This window comes from Rattus norvegicus, chromosome 16, assembly GCF_036323735.1.
Source record: "Rattus norvegicus strain BN/NHsdMcwi chromosome 16, GRCr8, whole genome shotgun sequence".
Lineage (NCBI taxonomy): Eukaryota > Metazoa > Chordata > Mammalia > Rodentia > Muridae > Rattus > Rattus norvegicus.
The window spans coordinates 74,119,683-74,131,943 of NC_086034.1; the positions used below are offsets into that span (position 1 = coordinate 74,119,683).

At 44.9% G+C, this 12,261-nt stretch overlaps 1 protein-coding gene across 9 annotated transcripts in view; it reads left to right on the top strand.

Moving 5' to 3' along the window:
- Nucleotides 1-8,179, top strand: part of Adam18 (ADAM metallopeptidase domain 18) — a 72,888-nt gene extending 64,709 nt beyond the window's left edge. For 8 of the 9 annotated variants that reach the window (XR_005494666.2, XR_010058314.1, XR_010058313.1 and 5 more), the window contains one exon: nt 8,043-8,179. The gene's annotated coding sequence lies outside the window, so the exon portion shown is untranslated. The remainder of the gene's footprint in view (nt 1-8,042) is intronic. The other variant, NM_001375316.1, reaches the window with a different exon arrangement.
- Nucleotides 8,180-12,261: the final 4,082 nt, after the last annotated feature.

Here is a 12,261-nt window from a genome sequence, read left to right on the forward strand (position 1 = left end):
GATGCTTAGTCTCCACTCTCGGTGGAGTTTAACAGGCAGTGCAGCTGTTCAAAGGTGATTCCTGGCTAGGAAAAGTAGAATTGGGCCTTGAAAGTTATAAGCCAGCCCTGGTTCCCGTCCACTCTACTCCCTGTTTGCAGATCAAAGCTCACAGTGTGACCCGCCTCTCTGTGCTCCTGCCAGACTGGACCAATGGACTCCTTCTGCCACGCCTTCTCTGCAATAGGGAGCTGAAATCCCCTGAAACTATAAACCCCGACCCTGTTTTCCACAACACTGAATATGTCTTACTTTAGCATACATCAAAGTGAAAGAGCTAAGTGTACGTGTTTCAGGCCCGCTGGGAGATTTTAAAATCGTGTTTGGCTAAGGAAATTGCAAGTAAGCTTAGCGTGCCGGCTGTGGCACTGTTGTTACCAGGTGCCTTTAGCCACGCTGAGGGCAAACGTAAGCGGGAGAGTGGAACAGAAGGATCCGAAAACATGCAGCCTCCAAGCACAAGGATATGCAAAGCCTCAAGTACGGCGCGTGCAGACATAGTTGTCATACGTGAACATGTCAGCACCATATGATTAAAAGTCACTCTTTCCCATGCCAGCAGAGTTTACCATGCTCTGCCTAAGGTGACTCACAGTTTTCATGAATTCTTGGTTGAAAAAAATTTAGGAATATATTCAGAAAGTTAACTTTATTAGCTTTAGAGAGGAGGAACAGCAGAGTTGGGGAATCCATAAACCCCTGCAGCTGCCCAGAATAGGGACACGGAGGAGTTGGAGAGGAAGGAAGTCACACCTTTTACTACAGAGCTAGTGAATAAAAATTGGCTGACCCTAAAAAGAAATCAATCATCAATCAATATATTTGTACAGACTAGGGGAAATATTGTTAATAGATGCAAGACAAGAATGTGATAGGATCAACATACACATCTTGTACATTTATACAGCATCCTGTATATTCATTCAAGAACATGTAATACCTGGTCTGTCCTACTCACCAACATTTTTATCACACTCATTCTCTTTCACGGTTGCTTTTGCTCCCCACCCCAGATCATCTGCATCCAACAGATGCTGTTCGAGCATCGTCTTTTCCTTCCGAGTGCCCGCCTTAGATGACTGTATCATGTTTTTCCCCCTTGGGCTGCCTTTTTACATGATGGGTTCAAATTCTGGGGACTCACAAGTCAGGAAACCACAAATGAGTTTGATGTAAAGCAAATGCCATTTCCCTTGGATGCAGAATTGGTTTGCGAGTCCAAAGATTAGGTTCAGCATCGTTTTGCCGAGGAAAATGGGCTTGGGCATTTCCCATGTCATGTGGTCAGAACCGCAGGACTAGGGCAAGTAGGCCACGGATCCAAGTCAAAGAATCTGACCTCATCGTGTACAAGTCCTCCCCGCACTGAGAATCAGAACACCAAGTGTGCATTAGTCTGTGTTGGCTTCCTGCGGTTTTTCTTATTGTAATAGGAAGAGGGGGTGCATTCTCTTCTTTTCGAGCATGGTTTTGTGTAGAGCAGTGGTTCTCAACCTTCCTAACCACTGCGACCCTTTAACACATGTTCCTCGTGTTGTGGTGACCCCCAGTCATAAAATTATTATTGTTACTACTTCATAACTATAATTTTGCCATCTGTTATGAATCATAATGTAAGTATCCAATATGCAGCGTATCTGATACGGGACCCCTGCAAAAGGTCACGACCTCACAGGTTGAGAATCAGTGGTGTAAAGGGAACAGGATGGACGGTCCCATCCTAGATGTGGTGGGTCAGTGCCTGTGTTACAGAATACAGTGCACAGCTGAGGGTTTCAGACAGTGCTACCAACAACAGCCTTGGTATTCCTTTGCTGACTGAGAGGCTGCAAGGGTTCTCAGGCCTGGGCCTTCCCAGAGTCAGGGGGTCACAGTGACCTGAAGGCGGCCTGTGACAGTTCAGTTTTGTCTATCCCAGTACCGTGTCTATTGTAAGGCATTGAGATCATTGTGGAAACCTAACACACCGGAAATGACCATGTATCATGGATCGTTTCTAGGACAAATAAATGGGGTACCCTCTGTGGCACAGCCTGAACCCCTCAACTGTGTTATGATCTCCATGGCACAAGCACAAACCAACTAGAGACCTTGCTTCTATAGTGTCAAGTACAGACACAGTAGTGGGTCTCGCTCTCTGATTCCCAGCATCCTGGCTAAGATGAGACGCAGCAGAAAACTGAACCATTTCCACACTTTCCACGAGACCACGCAGGGGCCTGTCTGTCAAGCTCTGGTCAGACAGTTATACCCTGGGGTATTCTACCTCTGCATGCAGTAGCATGGGGCAATGGCATCATGGCTACTGAGTGTTACTTTGGGAGAAAACCCAGCAAGAAGAAAGTGTTTCCTAAACCATTAATCCACTGGCAGAAAAGGGCTAAGTTAGTGTCTGGGCGATTCAGACACAGGAAGTGTGAGCAGAAACCCTGAACTACTGCTTTTGTGGTTTGCCTATTAATTTAGCAGTTACGGAAATTGCCCTTGGCCTGAAAGGCAAACATAACACTTAGCAGCGGGGCCTGTGGTTGGCTGTAATTGCAGAGAAGTCTATCATTTTCAGCCTAAACCTCATGTAGAACACCCTGTGCGGTTCCTTCTCTTTCCCTGATGCAGAGAGAAAAGGACTGTGTAGTGGGAGTGGTCATAGTCACACACCGGCAAGTTTGCGGAGGCTGCTTCAGTTCTGGGTGAGCCTCCTCAGCTCCAGGAGGACAGAGGACATGTCAGGCTGTCCTGATGAAAGATTAGACGGCAGGGCTAGAGATATGGGTCAGTGGTGGGGACACATGCTACTTTTACAGAGGACGCAAGGGTTGGATTCTGACCACCCACACCGTGTGGCTCACAACTGCCAATAACTCCAGCTCTGGGGAACTTGATGTTTCTGGCTTCTGTGGACATCTGCACTCAGAACAGGCACACACATGCATATACATACATACATACATACGCATACACACATGCACTTAGTCTGGGGAACTTGATGTTTCTGGCTTCTGTGGACCTCTACACTCAGAACAGGCACACACATGCATATACATACATACATACATACATACATACATACATACATACATACGCATACACACATGCACTTAGTCTGGGGAACTTGATGTTTCTGGCTTCTGTGGACCTCTACACTCAGAACAGGCACACACATGCATATACATACATACATACATACATACATACGCATACACACATGCACTTAGTCTGGGGAACTTGATGTTTCTGGCTTCTGTGGACCTCTACACTCAGAACAGGCACACACATGCATATACATACATACATACATACATACATACATACATACATACATACGCATACACACATGCACTTAGTCTGGGGAACTTGATGTTTCTGGCTTCTGTGGACCTCTACACTCAGAACAGGCACACACATGCATATACATACATACATACATACATACATACATACATACATACATACGCATACACACATGCACTTAGTCTGGGGAATTTGATGTTTCTGGCTCTTGTGGACATCTGCACTCAGAACAGGCACACACATGCATATACATACATACATACATACATACATACATAGATACGCATACACACATGCACTTAGTCTGGGGAACTTGATGTTTCTGGCTTCTGTGAACATCTGCACTCAGAACATGCACACACATGCATGCTCATGCATACACATACATACACATATACATATATACATAAACACATACGCATGCATACACACATGCACTTAGTCTGGGGAACTTGATGTCTCTGCCTTCTGTGGACAACTGCACTCAGAACATGTATACACATACACATACATGCACACTCATGCATACTTATGCATGCATACACACATGCACTTTAAAACTAATAAAAATAAATCCTTTAAAAAAATTGGTCCTCTTCAGATGAGCTCAGAATCCAGTCTGTATTTGAGGCTTCCTGCCCTAGAGTCCACCCAATCATTTGCCTTTAGAGCACGGAAGCGAGTAATGTTGCGGTCGTAAATGAGGTCTGGAGAAGTCCAGGCTCAAAGTCTAAGTGACCTAGATGCCGACCTCATTTTTTACAGAAAGCCAGGCGTCCCTTGTGCACTTAGGCAAGCTGTGGATAACAGTTCCGGGGGTGGGGGGGACGTGTCCTACAGGGAAAAGGGTCATAATGTGCTGTTTTTTGAGGTTGCTCTTCCAAAAAGTCACCAGTTGGCACGGTTGCCACTCTTTCACATGTCGCAGAAATCCTGCCCATGGAGGATTTCTGAAACCATGATGCTGGAGCAACCTGTCCCCTGGTTGCTCACACTCCCCAACCCAGGGGTTAGGCATGTTTATCTGAAAGCCCTGTGAAGGTACCACACATCATGAAATGTGCACCCTACACTTTTAGGAGGTCCCCAGCCACAGAGTAGTTCCCTGAGAGGTTTGGACAAAGTGGGTCCCCTCCTATCGTCACAGTGAAGTTACCTTCATGCATCTTTTGTTTCTCAACTTGAGCAACCTAAAATGTCCAGTTGCAATTCTTGAATCGGCCACAAGATGTCACTATACATTTATCGTAACAAAAAGAACCAGCAGAGTCCCATTCCCTGTTGCCAAATTTTCTCTTTTAGCTTCTGTTTAAGGCTAAGATATACTATATTTTATTTTCATATGTAATACTGCATATACATATTAAAGTATGGACGGGCAACTTATGCAGCAAAGTTACAAAGTACAAAGTTAAAGGTTTAATTCTATTAATCAACATGTCTATGTGTATATCTGTGGTGTTTATCTGTGTGTGTGCCTGTGTGTATCTGTGTGTGTGTCTGTGTATCTGTGTGTATCTGTGTGTGTGTCTGTGTATCTGTGTGTATCTGTGCCTGTGTGTATCTGTGTGTGTGTCTGTGTATCTGTGTGTATCTGTGCCTGTGTGTATCTGTGTGTGTGTCTGTGTGTATCTGTGTGTGTGTCTGTGTATCTGTGTGTATCTGTGCCTGTGTGTATCTGTGTGTGTGTCTGTGTGTATCTGTGTGTATCTGTGCCTGTGTGTATCTGTGTGTGTGTCTGTGTATCTGTGTGTATCTGTGCCTGTGTGTATCTGTGTGTGTCTGTGTATCTGTGTGTATCTGTGCCTGTGTGTATCTGTGTGTGTGCCTGTGTGTATCTGTGTGTATCTGTGCCTGTGTGTATCTGTGTGTGTGTCTGTGTATCTGTGTGTATCTGTGCCTGTGTGTGTCTGTGTATCTGTGCCTGTGTGTATCTGTGTGTGTGTCTGTGTATCTGTGTGTATCTGTGCCTGTGTGTATCTGTGTGTGTCTGTGTATCTGTGTGTATCTGTGCCTGTGTGTATCTGTGTGTGTGTCTGTGTATCTGTGTGTATCTGTGCCTGTGTGTATCTGTGTGTGTCTGTGTGTATCTGTGTGTGTGTCTGTGTATCTGTGTGTATCTGTGCCTGTGTGTATCTGTGTGTGTGTCTGTGTATCTGTGTGTATCTGTGCCTGTGTGTATCTGTGTGTGTGCCTGTGTGTATCTGTGTGTGTGTCTGTGTATCTGTGTGTATCTGTGCCTGTGTGTATCTGTGTGTGTGTCTGTGTATCTGTGTGTATCTGTGCCTGTGTGTATCTGTGTGTGTGTCTGTGTATCTGTGTGTATCTGTGCCTGTGTGTATCTGTGTGTGTGTCTGTGTGTATCTGTGTGTGTGTCTGTGTATCTGTGTGTATCTGTGCCTGTGTGTATCTGTGTGTGTGTCTGTGTATCTGTGTGTATCTGTGTGTGTGTCTGTGTATCTGTGTGTATCTGTGCCTGTGTGTATCTGTGTGTGTGTCTGTGTATCTGTGTGTATCTGTGCCTGTGTGTATCTGTGTGTGTGTCTGTGTGTATCTGTGTCTATGTGTATTTCTCTCTCTCTCTCTCTCTCTTTCTCTCTGTGTGCGTGTGTGTGTGTGTGTGTGTGTCTGTGTCTGTGTCTGTGTCTGTGTACACATGTATGTTCCTATTGCTGCGATAAAACAACTTCACTATAAGCAACTTGGTAAGGAAAGGATTTGTTTCTGCTTACTGTTCCGTATCACAGGCTGTCAGTAAGGGAGAGTCAGGGCAGGAACATGGAGGCAGGAACTGAAGCAGAGGCCATGGACTGGGCCCTTCATTGTTAATCAATAATCTAGGAAATGTACCACAGGCTTGTCCAGAGGCCAATTTGGTGGGAGCATTTCTCAATGCCATTCCCTTTAGCTTGTATCAAGTCAACATAAAACTAGATAGCACAGTGCATGTGACTACATGTGTGTGTGTGTGTGAAAGAGAATGTGTATGAGTGTGTTTATGTGTGTGAATAAGTGTGTGAGTGTAAGCATGTGAGTGTGTGGATGGGTAAGTGTGTAAGTGTCTGTGTGAGCGTTTTTATTTTGTGTGTGTCTGTGTGCATTTGTGTGTATTTGAGTATATGAGTTTGTGTATGTGTCTGAGTGTGTATGTCTTTATGTGAGTGTGTGTGAGTGTGTGAGTGTGTGTGTGTGTACGTGTGTATGTGTGTGTTAGCCTGAGGTCTGTAGTAAGTACCTCCTATTGTTCCCTGTCTTAGTTTCTCAGACAGGATTTCTTACAGAACCTGGGTCTTGTGCTTTGCTTAGGCCAACCGGACACTCTAGCCTAGTGATCTTCCTGTGTACCCCTCCCAGTACTGAGCCTTCAGGTGGTCCTACCACCCCTGCTGTTTTATGTGGGTGCTGGGGGTCCTATCACCTCCTCACGCTTGCACTACATGTATGTTACCCACGGAACCAGGGCCACAGCCCCATTTTTACAGTTGAGAGTCCCACAGCATGCGCCACCCCCACCCACCCCTGCTGCACATTCCCAGCAGCGGACCCGTGGGCCTCAGCTGACCTTTGGCAAGCTTGGCTCCTGCTCCTTTGTTCTATGTGTGTTACCATCGGATGCTGTGTCACCTTGGTGGTGGCTTCACTTCCATCTCCCTGATGCTGGCGACACTGAGTCTTTCCTGATGTGATGGACCACTGGGAGGCTGTTCACAGACACAGTGGTGCTGGCTGCACCGAGCAAAGCAACTGACAGGTACAGGTGAACTGTAAGAGCAGAGAAGACAGTCAATTCTATATCTAGACATTCATCACGGCAAAGCGTGTTCTCTGGAAACGAGTAATTAAGAACTGGAAACTGTCACTGGGACTCAGATGATCAGCCTGGACAGCACCTGCTGAATGAAGATTCTTTCCTTGTTGAACTCTGCTCCCGTGGCCCTCAGCCTCCCCAATGCCGTGGCCATTTTAATGCAGTTCCTCTTGTTGTGATGACCCCTAACCATACAATTACTTTTGTTGCTACTTCGTTAATGCGATTTTGCTACTATTATGAATTGTAATATAAATATGTGTTTTCTGAGGGCCTTAGGTGACCCCTGTGGAGGGGTTGCTTGATCCCCAAAGGGGTCATAACCCACAATTGAGAATCACCGTCTTCTTCTCCCATGTGAACTCTATATTAACACACACACACACACACACACACACACACACACACACACACACACAGAGAGAGAGAGAGAGAGAGAGACAGAGAGAGAGAGAGAGAGAGAGAGAGAGAGAGAGAGAGAGAAAGAGAGAAAATAGTCTTTCACTTAGTTCCTTAAGCCAGGACTTTTCCCCTAAGAATATAAAGCATGTTAAATTGAGCTGACCAGGATTAAGATGGGGCAGAAGCGAGAGGATGGGGCTTCATAAAATCTACCATTCTTTAAAACAAACAAAAGGAAGAGAAAAAAGATTCAAACCTAGAAAAATGAATGCATCCTTGTTGTCTCTCAGCCATAATCTGTTTGCCCAAAATGGAGATTACAAATACTAAATAAAAACAGTCATGTTATCTCTCTTTTGCCCTTCCTGGAAAGTTCCCTAAAATTACACTGGTTTGTCATGGGTTAATTTTTAACGTATATGGAAGGAAGTTTAGGTGGAAACCCATCAGCAGGTCTAGCTCCTGACCCAGTTGTAAATTTCTCTTTTCCTCTTTGTTACAGCAACTCACTGCCCCGTAAATCTGCTGAAGAGGTTAGCAGTGGATGGACCAAAGGAGGAAGTGCGTGCTCTAATCTCTCTGTTACCCTGGAAACGCTTTAGGTCTCAGACTTTTGGAAAATAAAACTGACAAACGCACGAGCGAGCGAGGCTTTTATGTGTCTCTCCCAAGGCCGTGGATGGCAGGTGACAAGGAGTTGTCAGGGTGGCTGGTGGCACGGCCACAGTCCTCCCTACCGGGAACTCCAAGAGCCACGGATCTGGGCGCAGGACAGTTTAACATGTTTAAGAAAGATGAAGCTTGGGGGAAGAGTCAGGAATGAAAACCAATTAGAGTTCGTACTACAGGAAAATGGAAAAGGCCTGGGTTGAGCCTAAAAGATGATTCCCCTCTAACGGGATCTGCTAGAAAAGGGGAACAGACAGCAGGCACCAGAACATTGAGAGAAGGGGTAGGGCATGTGTCCCAGGAGACAAGTGCAGGGGGCAACGGTGTTGGTCACGTTACAAGCAACACGGGATCTCACAATGGAAAACACCACCCAACCACAGCTACCAAGCCCAAGTCAGAACAAGTGAGTTACAGCAGTAGGCGCCTGCTCAATACAGAAATGCGATCATTTCGAAACATTTCCAAAAAAGAAGACCGTGGACCCAAATAGCATCGAAGATAAGTTCTAACCAACATCAAAGGGGAAGTTAATGCCGATTCTACAAAAATTCTTCCAGGAAACTAAGATCGTTATGCCCATGCCCCCCCACCCCCCCCCGCCCAATAATAAACAGCATCACATGATTAGAAAAACATTTCTGCAGGATTTTTGCTAACAAAGTGTTGGCAAAGAGAAAAACTCAGGACCCACGAACATCAAATCCAGCTTGCCATAACTCAGATAGACCTGGCTTCAGTCCACAGGGCAGTTAGAAAGCTTGGGAACCTCAGGATAATATCATCATCATCATCATTTAGCATTTTTCAAGTTATTCCTTTTACTCAGAATTTTGTTTGTCTCTTGAGCCAATGCTGTGCAGCTGTGTGAAAGTGCCTATCACATGTCCCCGTTCATCCTTTGCTGCATAGGGAGTGCAAGGGTAACCTGGGCTAGAACGTTGTTACACACAAAAATAAGAGCACATGTTCCCACATCTGTTTGTCAGCATGGCTAAGTACCTGGACATGGACCACGAGAAGCTTTAATTCCGCAGTCTGTATCAGTGTTATGGATGCAATCCCCCGCCTTAGTGATCTACACAGTCACTCTTCACGTCTTCTACCGTCGCGTTTCATATGACCCTGTTAAACACAAAACAGAAAACAAGGTCTAAAAGTTCACTTGCTTTTACAAGGCCTACAGGGGGATGCTTTGTGAACGAAATGTTTGCAACACAAACGTGAGAACCGGAATGTAGACACTCGGCACCAAGAATGCACCATGCTACCAAGGCTGGCCTTGAACTCACATCGACCCTCCACCATCCCAACCTCCCCAGCTCTGGGAGTAAGGCACGCACCACTGCAACCAGTAGTTACACTACGAAACTCATGGGATTCGTCTCACACTGAAATCATTTCCTTACTCACCACAGCTTGCTTAGCAGGCAGAGTAAGACATGTTTGTGGCCAGCCAGGGTATCCTGTGCCCTGTGGAAGCAGCTCAGGGTTTGTGTCTGAACACCTTGTAACCAGCCTGCTGCCTCAAGGTCCCAGACAATTAGGAACACGTGCCAGACTTTCTGGTTTTAATGAGAGAACTAAGGAAAAACAGGAGTGGAGAAATGAATTGATTTTTTTTTCCTTTATTTTCTTTTAAAACAGTCTTACAGTATAATCCAGGCTATCCTCAAATTCGCCATCCTCCTGCCTCCTGTCTCCCAAGTATTAAAATTATAGGCGTGTCCTGTCATACTTGGCTTGATTAGGTTTTTTTTTTTTTTTTTTTTTTTTTTTTTTTTTTTTTTTTTTTGGTTCTTTTTTTCGGAGCTGGGGACCGAACCCAGGGCCTTGCGCTTCCTAGGTAAGCGCTCTACCACTGAGCTAAATCCCCAGCCCCTAGGTTTTTTTTTTTTTTTTTTTTTTTTTTTTTTTTTTTTTTGAAGTGGAAAGATTGGAAGGAAAAATCATACTGTTTTGGTTTCTACCAAAATATGTGTCATTCACACTGTCATAAAATCTTTTGAACAGCTAAAATCTAATACAGTTTGGGTCTAATTAATGTCCCAACAAGTTGAGTAGAATTTCACCACCTCTGGAGTGGCTGCCTTATGGCACACAGGTGCCATTTCCCAGAGGTCCCGAACTTGACGGCAAAAACTGGGGAATACCAGACCTTCTGCCAAAAAATTGCATTTGTTTCCAAACTCACTCCCCTTCTTGGCTAATGTGAACTGCCAACTGGACAGAGTCTAGAGTCACCCAGGAGACAAGCTTACAAGAATACTCACGAGGGACTATCTAGGTTAACGTCAGCCTCGGAGAGAACACTGTAGTGTAAAGGATCACCTTGATGTGGGAAGATCCATTCTGACCGTGGTCACTACTGTCGCCAGGACAGGGCTCTGAGCTGTGCAAGATGGAGAAAGCTTTCTAGCTAAAAATGAGGTCAAGGGGAAGAGCTCAGGGCAAGGAAGAGATACTGTAGGAGGGCACGGGGTTGAGAAGTTCTCCAGAAGCCAGATATCAGCAACATTCATCAGGAAGACAGATCAAGGCAAAGGATTGAGAAAGACCAAGAAGATGGGATGGAAAAACTGTGGTTTCAGATGTATGAAAGGGGACAGGTCCTGGAGGATGTGACATTGAACAGAAGGAAGTATATAGAGCATGTATACGTGACATCATAGGTGGAACAGAGGGGCCCCGGCAAGCAGGTTGCAACAGGCCTTCCCAGCTTGGCTCTTTAGAACCGCTCCTGAGATTTTCTCCAAGTCAGAATCTTCTAGAACTTCTTTCCATGTTTAGAAAAAACACATTTTCCACTTGTCATTATTGTGTTAGAATCTTGGCTTTCTAGTAGAAATGATAGGAAATGACTCCATATAAAAGTCTCACCTTGTGTCATCCTTTGAGGATACAATAAGATCTTAGGGTGCCTCAGACCACCCAGGGAGTGTGTCAGCAGAGGGACCAAGGCTTGGATTTCAGGTGGAGAACAGATTCGGCGTGACAGACAGACACAAACTCGAGGTGTGTGCTGCTGCAAAAAGCTTTACTTCTTAGCATATATTTAAGCAGTTAGAACAGGTACCTCATAATTGGCGATCATCCAGCTCTTATTCATCACCCCACCAAATGTCCCTTGCAGAGAGGAAAGCTAAACAAACAGTCTAGGAAACAATTCTCAACTGCAAACAATAGTTTAAAAAAACTGCAGTTGTACTGCCAGGTTTATGGGCACCAGGTATGCATTCATCATTTATCTTTGTCATAATAAAGTTTAAACTCTTTATTAATGGCCCCTCAGAATAATAAGGAAACTTTTGTAACTATAGTTAACTCTTGATAAGTTTGTTCAACTTGTTGGAACTTGTCTATAATCTTTCTAAAAGAATCATTACTATTCTGAATCATGCTAAACAAAACTTTCCCAAAAGGGGGGAAAGGCTTTTCTGGAACAGTCATGTTCTTAAGAGCTGCAATTAATTTCTCTCCTATTTGCTGGGAACTAATGGCTGCAGCAGTTGAATTCATCGCAGCCATTGAGTTCATCAGGATCATGATGGTGTGAGACGTTTCCGTCTCTGAACTTTCAGTTCCTGAGACATCTAAAGGTACATGACCATCTTCCCACACTGCTATATTCTTAAATCAGATATTCTTGACTTAAAGGCTTAAAGTTGCTAAGATCACCAAGGCTAGAACACAGAAGGCACCTCCACCGCAAGCATAGACCCCAGTCATCATCTATTTGTAGGGAGACTCCAGGAGGCCAAGCCATTGCAGGCACAGGCCTCTGTTCTGGATAGAAATGAAGCACAAGAGCTTCATGTGACACAGACTCCACTGGAGTGGGTGTGGCATGAGGGTACCACCTTTCACATGGTTCCAAATCAATCAGCCTCATCCATCATTCAGTTTACAAAAGCTGATTGCTTTTGGTTTCAATTTTTCCTGCCATTGTTTTTTTATAACGAGCACGTATTCTTGGAAACCCATCTGTTCAAAGAAAATCCATCAAGTGAAAGCGATGTCAGAGCTATTCTAGAACGTTCCAGAGCCACGAT